Here is a 19,876-nt window from a genome sequence, read left to right as displayed (position 1 = left end):
TGCTGAGTAGCACTTGTGGGTTTCAAAGGGCTCTGCTTTAAGCTGGTGCAGAAACTCTCCTGCCTTTTGTTTGGATTTGCGTAGGAAATGAGCTATGAGCCTGGGGGTTCTCCATTTTCCAAGACTGCACAAACCTGAATAAAATAATTTCCTTCTTTCCTTCTTTCACCAGCATCTGCCTGACAAGTTTGGATTTTATGGTGGCAGGGAGCCAAACTTTTTGTTTGGTAACATTAGTACAAAAGCATGGAATCAAAGGTGCATTTTGAGTTAACCTTGATTTATACCTTCTATTATCTTGAAAAAATCCTGGAAATTAACTTCATATGTATAATTTAAAAAATAACTTTCTGTATTTTAGGTTTGATCTCTAAAATATATAAAGAACTCACATGACTCCACTCAAGGAAGACAAATAATCCAATTAAAAAATAGACGAAGAACCTGAACAGATACTTCTTCAGAGGGGACATACAGAAGGCCCAGACATATATGAAAGGATATCATTTTATATCCTTTCACGATCACTATCCATCTGAGAGACACAAATTAAAACCACTATGAAATACCCCTTCATAGCAGTCAAAATGGCCATCATAAATCAACAAGCAGTAAGTGGTGGCAAAGTGGGGAAGAAACGGGACCCCTAGTATATTGTTGGTGGGAATGTAGGCAGGAGCAGCCACTGTGGAAAACAGTATGGAATTTCCTCAAAAAATTAAAAACGTCTGGGCAAAAATATAAAATATTTTATATTTTATAAAAAATATAAGGTGACTACAAAAATGCACGTGTGGGCCTTGTGTATAAATATTTTCTGATCTCTTAACCCCCTTTTTATTCTTTCTGAAGAAAGAAAATTATGATGTTCTGCAAACAGCCTGAATCCAAGTCATCTGAAAACCACTTACACCTCAAAATGACAATGACCAGAGGGAACAGAGGAGGGGGTAGTGGGGGAACGAAGAGGAAGGAGCAAGCCAGGGAGCACACATAGAGGGCTCATGGGCACGGGCAGTGGTGAGGGTTGGCTGTGGCCGGGGGTGAGGGTCAGGGGAGAGCAATGGGGAAATGTCAGGACAGCGACAACTGAACAGCAGCAAAAACAACTAAAAAAAAGGAAAAGAAATTACATTTCTTAAGTGAGAATACCACCAAGGCCTAATCAACTGACCTTCCAAGAAAATTAGATAACGGGTTAACTTACACGGCTGAGCATGTGTTGAGTCCTTCCTGTGTTCCTACCACAAGGGGAGAAGGTGCTGAGACCACACTGCAACTTGTGGTGAGAAACAGTCTTCTTGGCAGGATGCTCACTTAGAGTGGTGACATGAAAACTAAATAATATACAGTTTAGTTGTCTGGAAATAAAAGCATAAGATGGATGGTTATGACAAAATTAAACTGTTGTAGCCTAGACTACTCTGTAAATGTGTTTGAATTAATAAAAGATGTGTCAAAAGACAAATTCTAAAAGTCATATGAGCAATGAAGTAAATCAAAGGCTCTGAAGGAAAGAGAGCTGAGTCTGGATATGCATGGGTGCACTGAAGCTGAAATGACATGCTGAGTGATAAAACAGTAAAAAGATTGCTCATGTACTATAAAAAATACGAATTTAGGACCTACCTTGTCAGAACCTAAAATATTGATTCAGAACATCCAGCTAAAAGCATGAGGTACTGGGTGAGGCACACACAGTGCCCACTGCCGCAGTGCAACAGGACGAACACAGGACAGAGATCCCGTTAACCTTGAACGTGTACCTTGTTGGGGCAGGAGGAAGAGCAGGCCACCATCCTGGCTGCTAACTAATACTGCCTGGCACAATTTCATGAACTGGTAATGGAGAAATAATTTCTGGGTCCCATCTGGGATGATCTTTCAATAATTCTGAAAATAAGCAATTCCATTGAGGAGTCATTTCTTTCACAAAGAAATGTTTTCATTATGTTAACATAGCCCATGCTGCAAGCCCGTAAATACCCGTCTATCATATAATGGAACAGAAAAGTTTTTCCCCTATGGTGTTTTCTTAGAATTTGTAAAGAATCAGTCATATAAATAGTAAGTTTTGTCAAAAGCGCTTTGAAGTAAATCACATGCATGACTTACTAATCAGATGACTTCAAATTTCCATTAGTGTCATGGTTATTTTTCTTTGATTATTTAATTTCTTGCACTCAACCTTCTCTTTCCTACCATAAGGGTAATGCACACATTCATGAAAGGAAATTGCCATTCACAATATCTATATTTTGCACACAAATAAATTTAGTATTTACTTCAGTACTATAAATGTCAAAGAATCATAGAATGTTGTAGATGTGACAGAATTTGAACACTGCTTATCCCGAGTGTCTATGGAGATAGACCCAGGTATCAGACAGCACTTTCCCAAAGGAAAAAGCTCATTAGTTGCTGATCTGGGTAGAACTCAGATCTCCCATCACAGCTTCCTTTAAGAAATCACCTACTAGAAGTTGGTATAATTCTAATGACTTATTATTTCTTACTTTGTCACTATTACATTAATTTGTATACATGGGAATAAAAATGCGTATTCTTTAAACTCTGTAATTCTTAAATTACCCTTTTGGAGATCAAGAGAATGCACTAAAAGTTTACAATGTTTCTTCTGTGGTTCTAAACAATCTCCTGGATCCTTTGTATACTGTGTTATTTTTTCTATTTTTGTACACAGACACAACAACACCATAGCACAACAAATTATGTAAATAAACAAATATAAAATTATTGATATTTTTATGAAGACTGTTTTCATCTACGCTTTGAGGTAGTAGCTATTTAGAAGGTCTGTGTGGCAAGCATATTGTTTCACAATGGACATACACAGTTGGATAAAAATAAAGCATGGTCTCTGTCATCTAAATGTTCATAATCTATTGAGGGCATAGGTATAAGCTTATGATTTTAAATAAATATGTAATTCTCAGTGGTACACACAATTATTGGTTATCACAGAAGATAAGCTCATAGATGATGATTTCACAACGGATTGCCAGTGTCAACTATAAGAAAATGGGGTTGGGGAAGATATCCTTGATTAGGTAATTTGGGGGGAATGTTTTAAAAATATGTTAGATATCAAGGTGAGTGGGGTTAAAACAGAACAAGAACTGAAGGTAGAAATGTCAAAGACATAGAAGAAAGAGACAAGAATGCCAATAAAGACTGTTATAAACAGTCTACTGGTGTTGGTTTGTTAAGTGGAGTTTTGAGGATGGAGCCTAGGACAGTCTAGAATGACAAGAAATGAGTGAGACAAGAAAAAGGAGGAAGATTAACAAACTAAGTTATGTTGCCTGAATAGTACATGTTATCAGTAGAAACCCTCTGAGAATTTTTTTAAAAGATTTTATTTATTTATCTTTAGAGGGGAAGGGAAGGAGAGAGGGAGAGAAATATCAGTGTATGGTTGCCTCTCATGTGTGCCCTCCTGGGAACTGGCTTGCAACCCAGGCATGTGCCTTAATGGGGAATTGAACCGTGATCCTTCAGTTCACAGGCCCACACTCAATCTACTGAGCTACACTAGCCAGGGCCCTTTGAGAAGTTTTAAGCAAAGGTTGACAAGGTCAGATTTCCTCATTTTGGGTAGTCATTTTGACCAGTTCAAAGGACAATAGATTTATCTGATGATGAGTTAATACCCAAAATTTGTGAAGAACTTACAAAACTCAACACTAAAAAAATAAACAACCCAGTTAAAAAAATGGGCAAAGGACCCAAACAGACACTTCTCCAAAGAGGACATACCAATGTTCAATAGACACATGAAAAGATGCTCAATGTCACTAATCCTCTGAAAAATACAAATAAAGACCACAATGACATATCACCTCACACTTGTCAAAATGACTATCTTCAACAAATCAACAACAAACAAGTGCTGGCAAGGATGTGGGGAAAGAGGAACCCTTTTACTTTGTTGGTGGGCATGCAGACTAGTGCAGCCACTGTGGAAAACAGTATGGAAATACCTCAAAAAATTAAAAATGGATCTTCCTTTTGACTTAGCAATTCCATTTCTGGGAATTTCCAGGGAAAACCAAAACATTCATTTAAAGGAATGTAAGCACCCTTATATTCTTTGCAGCATTATTTACAATTGCCGAAATATGGAAGCAGCCCAAATATCCATTAGTAGGAGTAATAAAACAACTATGGGACATTTACACAATGAAATACTACTCAGCCACAAAAAGAAGAAAGTCTTACCTTTTGTGATAGTGCTCATGGACATGGAGAACACTATGCAAAGTGAAATAAATGAGTCAGATAAAGACAAATACCATATGATTTCACTCATACATAGATTCTAGTGAATAAAAAAGAACTAACAAGCAATATAGAGACAGACTCATAGATAGAGAGCAGGATGGCATCTAATGGGGGAATGGAGTTGGGGGAGGAGAGACTGGACAAGAAGGAAAAAGGACTCATGGTCAATAGTGCTGTAATTACATGGGGGATAAGGGTATCCGGAGAGAAAATGGTAATGGGAAAAATACAGGGAATTACAAGGCTTGCAATCTAAAAGTTTCTGAAGTCTAAAAAGAAAATATGTCCAGAGCAGTTTCCTTGTAAGCTTCAATCTGCTTTTCATTGGGTAAAACCTGTGGAAAGTTGTTTATGTAATCTCACTGCTTCATGTGAAACCAGTGTGGGGTTTGCAAAATTTTCATCAGGGATTATAATCCTTCAGTACACTCTTCTCATTGTGTACTGAAGAAATGTGACTTTAGATGTAATAAAACTTGCAATTTAAAAATAATTTTAACAAGACACATCTCCAAGGAGGACATACAGAGGGCCCAGAGATATATGAAAGGATGCTCAGCATCACTAGCCATCAGAGAGATGCAAATTAAAACTACTGTGAGATACCACTACACACTGGTCAGAATGGTCCTCATAAACAAATCAACAAACAACAAGTATTGGACAAGATGTGGAGAAAAGGGAACCCTAGTGCACTGTTGGTGGGAATGTAGACTGGTGAAGCTACTGTGAAAAACAGTATGGAATTTCCTTAGAAGACTAAAAATAGAATGCCTTTTGACCCAGCAATTCCCCTGCTGGGATTATATGCTAAGAACCTTGAAGCACCAATCTAAAAGAACCTATGCACCCCAATATTCATAGACACACAATTTACAATAGCCAACTGCTAGAAGCAACCTAAGTGCCCGTCAGTGAATAGGCCCAACCTAAGTGCCCATTCAGTTTTCTGAATGGATCAGAAAACTATGGTACATTTACACAATGGAATACTACACAGTAAATAGAAAGAAGGAACTCCTACCCTTTGTGACAGCATGGATGGAACTGGAGAACATTATGCTAAGTGAAATAAGCCAGGTGGTGAGAGACAAATACCATATGATCTCACCTTTAAGTGGATCCTAATCAACAAATTAAACAAACAAGCAAAATATAACCAGAGACATTGAAATTAAAAACAATCTGACAGTAACCAGAGGGAAGGTGGGAGTGGATGATGGGGGAAGAGGGGGAAGGGATTTCGGGAACAACTATAAAGGACACAAGGACAAAACCAAGGGGCATTAGAATCAGAGGAGGGAGATGGAAATGGCTGGGGTTGAGGGGAGCGATGTGGGGGGAAATGCAGACAACTGTACTTGAACAACAATAAAATAAAATAAAATTTTAAATTAAAAAAGAAAAAGATACCTGACTATCTAGCACCAACAAAGACTCTCTCCTGCTACTTGCTAATTGATACTGACTCTTCTCCAAGACACCACTGTTCTAATTTCTAAAGGCATTTTTTAGCCTGTTCTGCAAGTCAGTATCAGTAGAAGCTTAGTGTATATGTATATTTGTGGCTTCTTTCATTGGGCATTATGGCTGTGGGGTTTATTCATTTGTGTTTTCGTGTGTGTATCAAAGTATCTCATTCTTTTTACTATTATGTAAATTTATAAAAGATAGGCCACAATTTGCTTTTCAATTCTAATGTTGTTCCACATTTGTTTTTTTTTTCTACTTTTTGACTATTACAAATAAAATTACTATCGACATCTTTCTATATCTCACTGTTGGAAATATGCCCTCAATTCTCATGAATACATGTCTAGGAGATACATGGCTAAGTTATACACTGGCATATAATTAGTTCTATTAGATGATGCTTGAAAATATTATAAAAATACATTTATAAAATTTATTTAAGATCTTACCATAGCTATGCAAATGTTCTCCATAGCCTTGCTAATGCATAGTGCTATCAATTATTTCAGTCTAAAGGCCTTCTGGGCAGAAGACAGAAGCCCCCCTTTTGGGTAGCCCTTTGAAAGTTGGGCATTGGACTCTCAGTCTACGCCTGTCCTCCCAGTAGAATGCTGGGATCTGGGAGTTTCTTCCTGATTCTGTGGCGCTATGCAGGGGCAGAGACCATGGCTAATGTGTGTCTTAATTTTCCCTCCTGGCTTTGAAGTGGAAGTTGTACAGGAGCCTCTCAGCTAGTTTCTGAATTTCTCACACAGCAAATCTGACCATGAATTACCATTGAATAGGTGTGTTTGTTTCTAGAAAGAAAGGTCAAGAGCTTCCTAATCTATCATCTTGTTGACGTCATTCTGCTAACTTATTTTTCTGCAAAGTATAAATACACATATTTATAATCTATGTAAATGTATATATATATAATTCCATCCTTAAGTGATAGAAAATAAAGATATTTAGTCACTCTGTTTCTAATTTATATCTAAAGTGAATATGGATTGAAATCAAACACATTTTTACTGGGCAAAAATATTACCATGTGTAAATAGAAGTAGTTGTGGCTGGTTTCCCTCTCATTACTGATGGAGCAATTGCCACTTTAAGCAATATTATAAGACATCTCTACTTAGCACTAACTAGCACTTCTAAATGTTTTCCCGTGACCTGCCAAGGATTTCAGAACCAGGTTGTTTGGGATGCTTCTGGCTACTGTAAAACCTAAGTTGTGAGACATAGTGTGATACCCTTTGTGTGTTTTTACTTGGTGCAGAATTAAAACTGTTAGACTTGCATTTTTCAGGCATTATGGTCTACAGAGCTGTTTGTTAAAACACTACATAAATAACACAGAAGAGCTTCAGTGAGAAAAAGTATCCATGCCAAACCCAGTTGCCACAAGTTAATATTTTAGAATGCTTATTCACTGAGAACTTATGAGTCTCCCATGCAAGATTTTTTTCTGGTTAAGAGAAGCAAATAGATTTTAGAGTAAGGATCTTAAAAAAGGGTACTTTAATAAATGTACTAGCTAAACTTCCAGTTTTATATTCCAAATATTCCCCTTGTATTACCAAAACCCTTATAGTCAACAAAAAAGCAAAAACAAACAAACAAACCAAAAAACCCCCCACACATGACTAATGCCCTTTGGCCCCTCCACAGACAAAGAATACCACAACCTTCAAATTATCTGCAAGTGGAGAAAAAATCGACAGAGCTCTCACTCCAGCCTGCTATTGAATGTCTATGCTACAGGGAAGGGGAATAGGTCCTTAAAATATTAAAGAAGAAGAGAGGACATAGATAAAGTACAGACATAATCAACCCAGGAAGATAAAACTGCAACGATCAATTCCAAAATGCTTATTATAGTATGGTATTTGGTAGTTCATAAATGAGGAAGGATTTGAAATGTAAGACAAGAAATGAGAACTTTGAAATAAGTTTTTTTTTTCTTGTAGGAGAATCATATAAGAAAGAAGGGGTGGTGTGTCTTAGAGATGTGCATGTAAAAGCCAAGAAATAATTGGGAGGTTTTAAGGATCCCAAAGTAATACAAGAGAAAAGCAGTATGCCTTTCTTCTCCCAGCCCCACCCATAAAGGAAACTGCACAGACTATGGCAGAACTGACAAAAAAGGAAGCTCTCTGACTAAGAATATTGATCATTAAATAATAAGAATAAAAAACAAGACTACACTAATATAAAGCCTTTTAAGTGTTCCATAGTGTGACAGAAGGTTTTTTACCTAAGAAAAAAGTCATCTACCTAAAAGAGGAAACAACTACAAAGCTGAAGAAAGCTTGGTATAATACAGCAAATTAAATCACATGACTTTATTGGGACATAAAAAAAACAGAGAAGCAAAACATTTTTGTAAATGTTGAAAAAAATTTTAATTAAAATTAAAATAAAAAATTATAAAGGCAAGAGTTGATCAAGCTCCAGAAAGTAAATAGAATGCTAAAAGCAAAGTGATAAACAAAGATTTACGTGGCAAATGCAAACAACAGGTGAGCAGGGGCTGCAGTCCTGATCCTAGGCAAACAAGTGCACCCATAGAGAATTAAACACAGGGAAGAAAGACGCTTTATAATGTTAAAGTCCAACTACTACCATGAAGATTAAATAGTTAGAAATCAACCTAGTAAATAACAGTGGCTATTTATAAAAAATAAAAATGAATGGAAATGCAAGGGGAAACATATAGTAAAACACCAATAAAAGATGCTTTTAGCAGGCGTTTTTCAATAGAAGAGAGAGAAAAGGGTAAAGATGGGTTATGTTATAGATAACCTAAATAATACAGTCAGCACGCTGGATGTTTTGGATATGAATTGACCAGTACATTGATCATAGAAAATATACCTTCTTTTAAAATGCATGTGAAGCATCTACAAACATTACTCAATGCATGTATAGATATTTATATGTTTAAATAATTACACATAACACATATGTACATATTCATACAAAACTAAAAAATAAGAAAATATATGGATACTCTTTATGTGTGTATTTATTTATTTATATTTATTGTTGTGGACACTCTTTTAACTGAATAAAGTACATATACGAGGTCAGTCCATAAAATGACCAGCCATTGTTAGTATAGTGAGGATGGTTTGTGTGACATCAATGTAATCAGGCAGTGAAGGAGAATGGACTGGGTGCATATGTGTAAACAATGATGACTCCACTGCACTAGTCAGTGGGGGTGGTAGGTGCCAGGGAGTGAGCATGTGTACTGTGTGGTCGTCACATTCAAAATGACTGGGCAAGTAAAGCAACAAATTTGCATCAAATTTTCCCTTAAGTTTGAACATTCTTCCATTTAAACTATTTGGATGATTCAGAAGCCTGCAACTACATGCAACTGATGATTGGCAACTTTGTCAGAAAAACACACCTGCTCATGCATCACATCTCATGCAGAGGTTTTTGGCCAAACATCAAATCACTCAGGTAATTCAGTCCCCTATACCCCAGATTTTGTGTCCCGTGATGACTTTTCTTAAAACTAAAATCACCTTTGAAAGGGAAGAAATTTCAGACCATCGATGGGATTCAGGAAACTACAACCAGCAGTTGATGGTGATTAGAACTGTGTGAGGTCCCAAGGTGCCTATTTTGAGTGGGAATGAGGTGCCATTGTCCTACGTACAATGTTTCTTATATCTTCTTCAGTAAATATCTCTATTTTTCATGTTACATGGCTGGATACTTCCTGAACAGGCCTCTCATATAGCTGTGTGTGTGAGTGCATGTATGTGTATTCTAAAACCAGTGTTCTACTTTGTAGGAAAATGTTTGGGGTATTCCATTAGAGCCAGAAAAATGGCATTGATGACAATTCTCTACACTCATTAACCTTGTCTGGTTGTGTTAGCCAACATAACTGGGTTAGAAAAGAAAAAAACAATAAATAAAAAGATAAAATGGAATTAAAAGAAAACTCAGTATCTCCACATGACAATATATCTAAATAATATGAGAGAATCAATGGCCTTGTGCAGGACCTTGAATTCTGTTCAGTTTTCTCAATTTTAAGAGAAATTCACTTAATATAATTAGAAAATACTTTTCAAAAGATTTTCAATTTTTCAAGGGGTCAAAAGAAAAAAATTGCCAAATTTTAAATATGAAACACTAAAATTCTAAATAGTGGAATGACCACATATAATTGAAGAAATGTAATCATTTTTGAGAAAAAAGTTTTGTGTGAATAACTTGTATGTGTGACTAATGGCTTGTATATTTGTTAAATTCTCTTTATGTATCTTTGTTTCATAGAGAATGACTTTTAAAACAGTTTACATTATGGCAGAAGAGTCAGGAAGTTGAGTTGTACTGGAAAAAATTTCTCATGAAGATAAATATCATCACTACTCTTGAGATGAAAGAGGCCCCAAAGCATCATCACCATATTACTTTTGAAGCTCTAGCTACTAGAACATTAGTGACATTAGAACATTTTGACACATTTCATCAGTCATAAAACCTTCTCTATGCACTGCACAAATCTTTTTTTTTTGCATTTCAGCTTCATTGTTACCTTTCTTGAAATAATAAAGCACAATATGCTAAAATATTGCATATCTTCTTCCTTCTTCGATATTAAAATAGCCACACAAAAGTTCACCAATCTTGAGTTTTTTAAATGCACCTTGATATGACAGGTGTCAAAATACAATCTAACAAAATTGTTTTGAATGAAGTTAAAAACAATTAAGCAACACTAGAACCATTTCACAGAAAAACTAAACATAGTTTTGGCCAACCTACACTTCTATTTGTAATTTTTTTGTGGCAACTCCATACTTCTTTTCATAGTAGCTGCCCAAATTTAGAAGGATTGTCTTTTCTTTTCATTCTTGCTAACATTTGTTATTTTAGCTAGTAGCCATTCTATCAGGAATAAGGTCACATTTCACTGTGGTTGTGAGGTGCATTTCCCTGATGCCTGAGCACCTTTTCTTGTACCTCTTGGCCATCTGCCTGCTTCCTTTGGGAAAATGTCTATTCAGATACTCTGCCAAAGTTTTTTAAATGGTTTATGGGATATACTCTACATTCTATGTTTATTTTAAATTTTACTGAATTTGTTGGGGTGACATCAAACCATGCAAGTTTCAAGTGTACAACTCAATGAAACTTCATGTGTACACTGTCTTGTGGGCCCATTGCCACAAGCAAAGTGTTTTTCTGTTCCCATTTATCCCCCCTTTGCCCACCTCCACCTGATGCCCACCCCCTTTCTGGGTGGCTAACACCATACTCTTGTCTGTGTCTGTGTGATATACATGTTTTTGCTTAATCCCTGCACCTCCAGCACCCAAGAGGTAGGAAATCCCAGCTCTCATAGATTTGAGTGGGGATGGGAAAATTCAGAGATCCCTTAACCTACCATCACCTGTGGTGAGTATAATCAACTTCAATTTCATTTGGGGTCTAATCTTTAGATATTTTAGTTTCCTGCTTCTTCTCATCATAATAACTAATATTCACTGAATATTTGATAAACTTTAAACAAAATACTATCTGTTGTAGTTATGTTACTCTTATCTCCTCCACCATTCTTTCATGTTTTTTCTTTACACCATTCTAACCCATTACCATTACTTTAAAACGTGTTTTATGAGTTAGAGATGAACTCATGTTCAATATACTATGTTTAATGATAACTCCTTTTGCTAATTTTTACTGTTGTTCAGATACAGTCGTCTCCATTTCCCTGCCACCACTTTACGCTGCCCTGCCCACCACCACCTCCCACGCTGGATCCCACTGCTGTTCTGTTCAAACTGGAAACCTCATGTGTAAATACTTCAATATTCCTCAGGGAAGAGTACTTCTTGTAGATTTTATTGGTTCTGATTGCAAATCTTGGTATAGCTGAATTTTTCGGGTATATCCATTCTCTGCCAAGAGAAACATGGAAGTAGGGTTGAGACAATAAGAATTCATGAGGCACTTCCCTCATATAACACCCCAAAAGGCGAATTTCTTAAGTAAAAGGAAGCCAGTGGAGTTAGAAGAAGGTTGGGTTACAACTAACACTTACCTGAGGAGATTCTCAACATTTTTTAATTTTTTAGTGAATTCACACAGTGTCAAGAATATCTTGTTCTGAATCAAAAAACATACCAACTTGAATTGTGAATTCTAAATTTTAATTTCTACTTCTGTTTGGTTTCTATATCGTTGTATGACTTTATGGTTATACTACTGCATAAATAGTTACTTATATCATGCAGTTCATTTCTCATACTTTATACCATATGACCAGTCTCGGTGATGCCACTTGCTATTATTGTGTGGAAGTGACCATTTCAACTCAATGAGTAACAGTGAGTTATGTGCTCCTCCAAAACAGATTCTAAATATCCTGCCTGCACCACATCCTCTGCCTGTCCTGGCCAGTCTCGTCTCTGCGTGAAGAAACATGGAAAGGAACACAGTTGAGAAAGGAAAAACAGTACAAGAAATACTTACTTTTCACAAACTTTCTCAGAAATTTTATTCACAATTTCCACAAATTCTTCCTAAAAGTTTTGTCTCCTCTTTCTCCACTTCTCTCACAGGAACTGGGTTCTCTTGAACCTTCCCCAGGCCAAAGACCACTAAGCCAACATTATGACCAACGCTGAGTTCTGAGCTTTTCTGTGCCAGTCACACCTCCTCCTGAACACATAAATTCATGTTAGCCCTTTATCATACATGGGAATGCATGTATATACCTCTCTTTTTATTTTTAGAGTGATTTTTCTACTGTACTTATTCTTTTAAAATTTTTTATAATGGACAACCTGACAATCAGACCAACAAATAAATGTATTGTCTTAAAATACAAGGCAATTATTCTACCTGTTAAGAAAATCTCTGGCCTGGGTTTGGTTGGAAGGTGAGGGTTAATTTACACATTAATGAATGAAGTATTTAAAAATTAATAAAATATTTTTCCAATTTGAACAGGTAGAGTAAAGCAAGGGCAAAGAATGTAAAATCCTGTCACTTGTCATGTTTTTTTATTGATTCCACATGGAGAATTGAGGCATAGAAAAAGAGATTTCAAGCAGGGAAAGATCAGCAAAGTAAAATTGTATCCATAAGCCAGCAAGATGCCACAGGTATGCTCCTAATGTGACCCTTAGTGACGTTCGTGAGAGCAGCTGTACTATCAGCAGAGGTGCAGTCCAAAGTGGAGGTGATGAAGGGAAAAAAATATGTAGGAATAGGAGTTAGTGAATTTATGTTATTTTTTCAAAATTTTCAAAAGTGAAGTGTGGGAAGGAAAGATTGCTAGCTAGAAAAGAATAGCCCTGTAGAAGGAAAAGGGAGGCAGCTTATTTGTTCACTTTCTTGTTTCGCTTGAATCTTTTTTAGATTAGAATGATGTAAAATAGCTTTTAAAATTAATCCAAGGGGTTAGACTAAGTAGGAGGACTAGGTAACATACTGGAACTTGGAAGAACTTTATAAATGTAATCTAATAAGATAAATAATAAAACACTGGTAGATTTTAGTGTTTTAAGTAAATTCCAAAGTTTTAGAAATGATTGCTTCTAGGTTGTGATGTTACTATTGATATTTTAATAAATTTTCCTGTTTTTCAGATTTTCTACAAAAGGCATTTATATATTTTTAAATAAAAAGTAAAGTTTTAGAGTAGGATAGTTTGAATTTAAACTAAGGTATTGGTTTTTCCATAATGTTTTCATAGGAATAAACTCTTTCATGGACAGGTCTAAGAATGCTTAAAATTTCTATAACAAAATTTTAAAAAGAAAACAAGAAATGGAATAAATACAGGAACAGTTAAAAAGTTAATATACTGCATAAATGATAGGCTCATTACAATAAATATCAACAACTGTAAAATTCCCAGTGGGTAAAACTATGTCAGCAAATTATTTACAGAAGAAATTTAGTCAGTATGTTCATTAAGAGTTCAAATTCAAGTAGCTGAAGAAAAGGTTAATATGTAAATTGAAACTACTGCCAAGAATATTTGCCTAAAAGTGTCAAACTCGACAGTAACAATTTGACGACACACTATATTGCAATATTTGTTATCATAGAAAAATGGAAATTGCCTGATGCTTCAAGGAGAAGAACAGGAAAAACATTGTGACATATGCATGAGAGTGCATATCATGCAGCCAACTTAAAAATGTTTATTAAATGCCCTGGCTGGTGTAGCTCAGTGGATTGAGCGTGGGCCTGCGAACCACACGATCGCGGTTCGATTCCCAGCCAGGGCACATGCCTAGGTTGCAGGCCAGTTCCCAGCAGGGGACACACCAGAGGCAACCATACATTGATAGTTCTCTCCCTCTCTCCTTCCCTTCCCCTCTAAAGATAAATAAATAAAAAATATTTAAAAAAATAAAATTTTTTATTAAAAATGTAATGACACAGTTAAGGTAATAAAGCAAAATGATGGGGATGTGCTTCTGAATGAAACCATTAATGATTGGCTTTTAATTTATAGCAAATCATTTCTTAAATTTTCAAATTTTATATTATATATAACTTTTAAATATTTTAATTAAAATAAGTATAAATATTTTAATCTTGCATTTCATATTAAAATTAATATCAAGACCATTACCACCAAAACAGCTTTAGATAATGAATCGGCAGATGTGCAGAACAACTCAGCCAGGTAAGGCCTATAGGTATTTATTGGAGTTTGATTACGAAAAACAGGACATTTCGTAAAGTCTATGATTGTCTAACCATTCTGCTGTACACCTGAAACTAATACAAAATAATATTAACTGTGAACTGTGGTTGGAAAAATTAAAAAGTGGCAAATAAGCATACAGAAGCTAATGTTGAACCGATTTGCTACTGACCTCTGTCTAACAGGCTGTTGTGCGTTGCCATCCCCACGGAAGTTAATTTCAGTGGTGTTGTGGATCACCTGCTTGGTGCTCCTTGTGTCTGTTGGAACCTTAGCCCCAAAGTGTGAGTCTTTATGAAAGGAAAGAAGTCACCTTGTTAGTTGCATGAAGAAAGAAAGGAATCTCTTCAAGATCTTTCATTTGTATCTTCTAATGTCATTTCCTCAGCACCATTTAGTTGTATAGTTGGTATTGTCTCTGTATTGGAGGAAATTTTAACAGACACATCAAATAACTAACCGAATGTTTATCTTGAACTTTTCTGACTTTGCCCTGAGGCTCTTTCCTAATGACTCATCCACCTGAAATAATAGGTCTTTCTTTTGTTGCCCGTTAACCTTTATCTGTTGCTTAGATTTAAACTACGATTCCTGTAGAGAAATCTCCCTCAGGTTTTTCCTAATCAGAACCAATTTCTCTATAATATGGGCTTTAACCTATATTTTGTTAGTTTTTTGTCAGACTTGTATTATTATTAGTTTTGTCCATGTATGTCTCTCTCCAACTATATTGTGCCAATCAGATGTCATCGATAATGTAATTTTCTTATCTGTATCACATGACAAGTAAAGTGTTCTGTGCAACAGCAAATTCGTCTCAGTGTAAAGGTGACAAACCAAACTGATATTTGTGACTTGGTCTTCAGTAAGTAACAGGGCAACATTCAGGAAATCTCACTTCCAGCCAGGAAACAGACCCAAAGGGGCTGATTTTAAATGTTCAAGGTAATTTAGGAACAAAGTTCCACTTTCTAAGAGTTAGAAAAAAGCTGTGTCTGTTTATTTGTATGCATATACAAAAATTAATTAATTATATTACACCCGTATGCAGTGTTAGATATGCAGAGACATTTTTACTAAATATCCTTTTTCCATTTGGAAGTTGTTGATAACACTGCTATATTAAGGTTGTCTATTAGAGTCACAGTGTCATGAGTCACATCTTAGCCTTGCGGATACTAGTTATAGGGCGGCAATTTAAAATGGGTGAATCTATTTATCATATAACTTCTGTATTGCTTTTCACTTCTTTTTTTAAAGATTTGATTTATTTATCTTTAGAGGGGAAGAAGGGAAGGAGAGCGGGAGAGAAACATCAATGTATGGTTGCCTCTGGCGTGTCCCCTGCTGGGAACTGGCCTGCAACCCAGGCATGTGCCCTGACTGGGAATCGAACCACGATCCTTTGGTTCGCAGGCCCACGCTCAATCCACTGAGCTACACCAGCCAGGGCCTCACTTCTTTTTCACAACTTGACAACTTATTTCTGTAAATAATTACACCAGTAGGAGACATTTAGACTCACTCTAATTTTTCATTTAGGTTGGAAATGTCAGCCTTGTGAAGACGACTGGAACCACCCTAGGGAAACTAGCTCTTTTGTTTCTACACAGAAGAGTCGTTGGATAGACTGTAAACTTCACTGTTCTAGTTGGGGTTCAAATTTTCTTATATTAAATACTGACACAGAGATGGTAAAAACCAGTATTTTTAAATATTAGTAAGTTTCTCTGGGAGTTAATTTTTGTGCTCTAGGCTTTCCCTCTCCTGAGATTACTGTTTCAGCACAGGGAGATTTGTATAATACAAACTATGTTTTGCTATTCCCTTCCTTGAAACTCTTCCTCAGGACCTGGTAGAGAGCCCCTGGGCCATAACTCATGCAAGTTGTATTCGTGTCTGACCTCTCGTCTATCTCTGCAGCCTCCTCCGTTACCATTCACGTTTTATCGCTTCCACTTCCTCACCCACTGACTGTAACATACTCCCCTTATGTACTTTTTTCTACAATTTCCTTTTAGTTTATTTAATTATTTTTCAAGAACAGTTTTCTGTCTATTACTCCCATCCCATCCCACCCCCCGTGCTCCCCCCTCCCTCCCATTTCCACCCTTCTTAGTTGCAAAATATAACCAAAGACACTGAAATAGAGAACAGGGGGACAGTGACCAGAGGAGAGGGGAGGGAATTTCAGGGGAAATAGGGGAGGGATTTAGAGGAACAAATATAAAGGATACATGGGTTACAACCCTTTTGTACGTCTTACAGTGTAATTCAGTCTTCCCCTCACAACTTTACTGCCTTCTTCCCGACATTTTGTATCCTTACCCTAATAAGTGCCTATTTACTTTGCTGGTTTATCCTAAGACCACAGTAGTACCAAAAAGTTTACCTTGATCACCCGGTCCTATAGGAGTCCCTGACAAATATTGTCATTTTACCCTGTACTCCCCTTCCTGGAGCAATTGCTTACTAAATTGATTTGCACCTTTCTTCAATTCTTAGGTAATAAGTCTATCTACTGCCTTTCACAACTCAATGCCCAGGACAATTCCCAGAGTATTTTAATGATTCCATACTGGTTGTTTGGTAAACAAGGAAATGACTGATTATTAATGAGTTGTCAAAAAATAACAAGAGCATTTTTATTATAGTGTTGTAACTCCAGATAGAGATAAAATATTTAATAAGTAAATAAAAGTTTTAACTTCTGTGTACATAAATGACTAACCAAAAGTATCAGATTTTTTTCCTGTTCTCATTCTACCCAGGACTGTGTAAAAACAGTCAGAGATGCTATGTTCTGAGCATCTTGAAAAGCTTTGGATCAGTACAACAGCAGCCAACTGGAATGGGCTTGGCTACAGGGCTCAGCTCTTATCTTAGGCAAAGTAAGTGCCTTTTCGCTATTTTAAAACACCAGCCCAGATAGCAATAGTAATTAATTCTCCAGTGTGCAAATGAGTAGACATTAAATTCTATGATGTTAGGTCTCCTATTAAATCTGATTCTGATTACTCCAACTTGGAACTCATCACATATTTGACCCTTAGACACATATAACCATAATGTTTTGTGTAGAGGCTAATGATTTATATTGTAGTATAAACCAGGTAAATTTCTAAGTATAAACTTAATTTTTATTTCTCTGAACCATAAACATTTACTACATGATGTACAAAGACACTTTTGATATGGTGTGAAATCAAAACAATTTTTAAAGTAACAGAAATGTGATTTTCTCTTTTCAGTCTCTTTTTTTTGTGAACAAATGGTAAAGTATCCCTAAAGCTTTATGATATATATCAAAAGAGATTAAAGACTGAAGCAGATTAAAAAGTTTTTTCTATCATGCTGGACAATTAAAGACTTGCTAAATTATAAAGCAATGTCAATGTTGGCACTACTTTTGGTTTAGAAAACATTATTCTTATATTAACATAAAATATATTTGTATTTTCCTATTGTTACATATAGACAAATGAATCTTCTTAAATATATCAGAATTGTTTTTAATTTGACGTTTTAATATAAATATATTAAAATTAAATATACCCAAATAACAAAATATTTAAAATATACCCAAATAACAAAATATTTTTGAGTCTCTCAGTAATTTTTAAGTGTTAAAAGGAGTGGGTACACAAATTTTTAAAAATTCTCTGATAATAAATATAGCACTGATTTTATTTTTTAAGATGCTAATATAGACAAAGTATTTAGTTCAACCTAGTTATTTTAAGATAAACTTAGAAAGTTCCATTTTTGTCAAGCACACATAGATAATAATCAAGCCACATGCATTTTTAGCATGTTTATTTCATTTAGTTTTGAATAAAACAAATGCTCTCCTACTGAAACTTAGAAGCTTTTTTCTTCATTAAAAAAGCTCCTGTTGTGAGTTTTTTTGTCATTAAATTCCAGATTCCTGAAAACTTTGATTCAGGCATTTTCCGACAGTTTTATGGTTGACTAGTGGAGCAGTGTTATGGAGTTCTTCTATTTTGCTTCTTTAACAGTTGATAGAACAAATATTTTTATTTATATACTAGTATATCTGCCAAAGAAATGTATGCTTCTTTATATTTTAATAATGCATACTGACTTTTTATAATAGAATTGATATGTGAAGTAAATTTAATTTCAAATGGAAACTCTTTCCTCTTCTGGGCTAAATAAAAAAGGTGACACCACCTCCAATCATTGCAAACATGTACCAGATGTTTAGTTGTTTTATGGTAATTGCAAAGAATGTGGTTATTGTATTGTAAGAAGACAGTATATGGAGATGAAACAATTTATATGTGGGATATAAAACTGAAAACAACACATGAAAAAAACAAGAAAAACAAATTAAAACAAAACTCATAGATGAAGACAATGGATAAATCCCTGTAAACATAAAACCTCCCAAAACTGAATCAAGAAGAAACAGATCATCTCAACAGACTGAAGACAACTAATGAAACTGGAGCGGTAACCTAGAAAACATCTAATGATTCACTTTTTAGGTCCACCAAATGCTTCAAAGCTTTAAACAAAGTCCAGTAACTATATGTGGCTTTATGGAACACAAGTTCTTGGTATTTCTCTGGAGTCTTTCCTCCGTTTCATTATAATAACACATGACCCACAGGGGGCAGAGAATATATGTGACCTGGAGAGAATGAGCTTCTTCATAAATCTGGAAAATGTGGGCTTGGAAATTGTTGTACAGATCAAGAGAATTTAAGCACTTTGCATGACTCTGAAGCGGTCATGGGAGACTCCCCCAGCTGCTGCACACACACAAATACTATTCCAATTGCCAAGGATGCTGTGACCCTAACGATTTGCCCGAATTTCTACTCATTCTACAGCTTTTAACTCAGATCCCATTTTGCCCCCAGAAGTCTTATAAGGCTTCCTTAAACTCAATCCTTTTTTGTAGCAGTCAGTGCCGGGTTCTTATTATAAGGAGTAACTCAATTTCTGCCAAATTTCTCATGTGCTATAGAAAATTAGTAGTGGCGTTTTGAAAAGTTGAGGGTGTTTTTGTTGATTTTTCAACTTTAGAAAAACTTCAAAATAGCAAATGTAATGAATCCTCATATATTTTTACCCACCTTTAAGCATATTTAATTATCAAATGCATTGTGTTTTGAAAAGTTTTAAAAGCCTTATTAGTTTAATATTTGTGAATAATAACATTATAGTTCAAAATTTAGTTCAATGGTAGGTATTATCAACAATTCATTAAACTTAAGAATGAATTTGCTCATCACTTAATAACTAAAAAATTATACAAAACATGTTATAGAAGATAAAGTCTTTGCTAGCCTTTGTTTGCTGCTGATTATGGTTTGTGGCATGTCAGATACAAACAAGTCAATATTGGTGAAATCTTCTTCATGATGAACACTCAGAGAATGGCAC

The 19,876-nt window shown here is 35.5% G+C and overlaps 1 protein-coding gene and 1 long non-coding RNA gene across 2 annotated transcripts in view; one reads left to right on the top strand and one right to left on the bottom strand.

Annotated features, from left to right (window-relative positions):
• Positions 1-19,876, bottom strand: part of LOC119002244 (NKG2-D type II integral membrane protein-like) — a 44,148-nt gene that overhangs the window by 12,312 nt on the left and 11,960 nt on the right. Inside the window, exon 3 of the mRNA XM_037068023.1 lies at positions 11,833-11,836. The gene's annotated coding sequence lies outside the window, so the exon portion shown is untranslated. The remainder of the gene's footprint in view (positions 1-11,832; positions 11,837-19,876) is intronic.
• On the top strand, positions 248-19,851 carry LOC119002249 (uncharacterized). The gene is made up of 3 exons (XR_005069717.1): positions 248-258; positions 2,912-2,918; positions 19,780-19,851. It is a non-coding gene; the product is annotated as an uncharacterized LOC119002249 (long non-coding RNA).

This window comes from Sturnira hondurensis, unplaced genomic scaffold, assembly GCF_014824575.4.
Source record: "Sturnira hondurensis isolate 20B ecotype Veracruz unplaced genomic scaffold, ASM1482457v3 Scaffold0017436, whole genome shotgun sequence".
NCBI lineage: Eukaryota > Metazoa > Chordata > Mammalia > Chiroptera > Phyllostomidae > Sturnira > Sturnira hondurensis.
The sequence above is the reverse complement of the archived record's forward strand: the minus strand, read 5'-3'. Positions and strand labels throughout refer to the sequence as shown.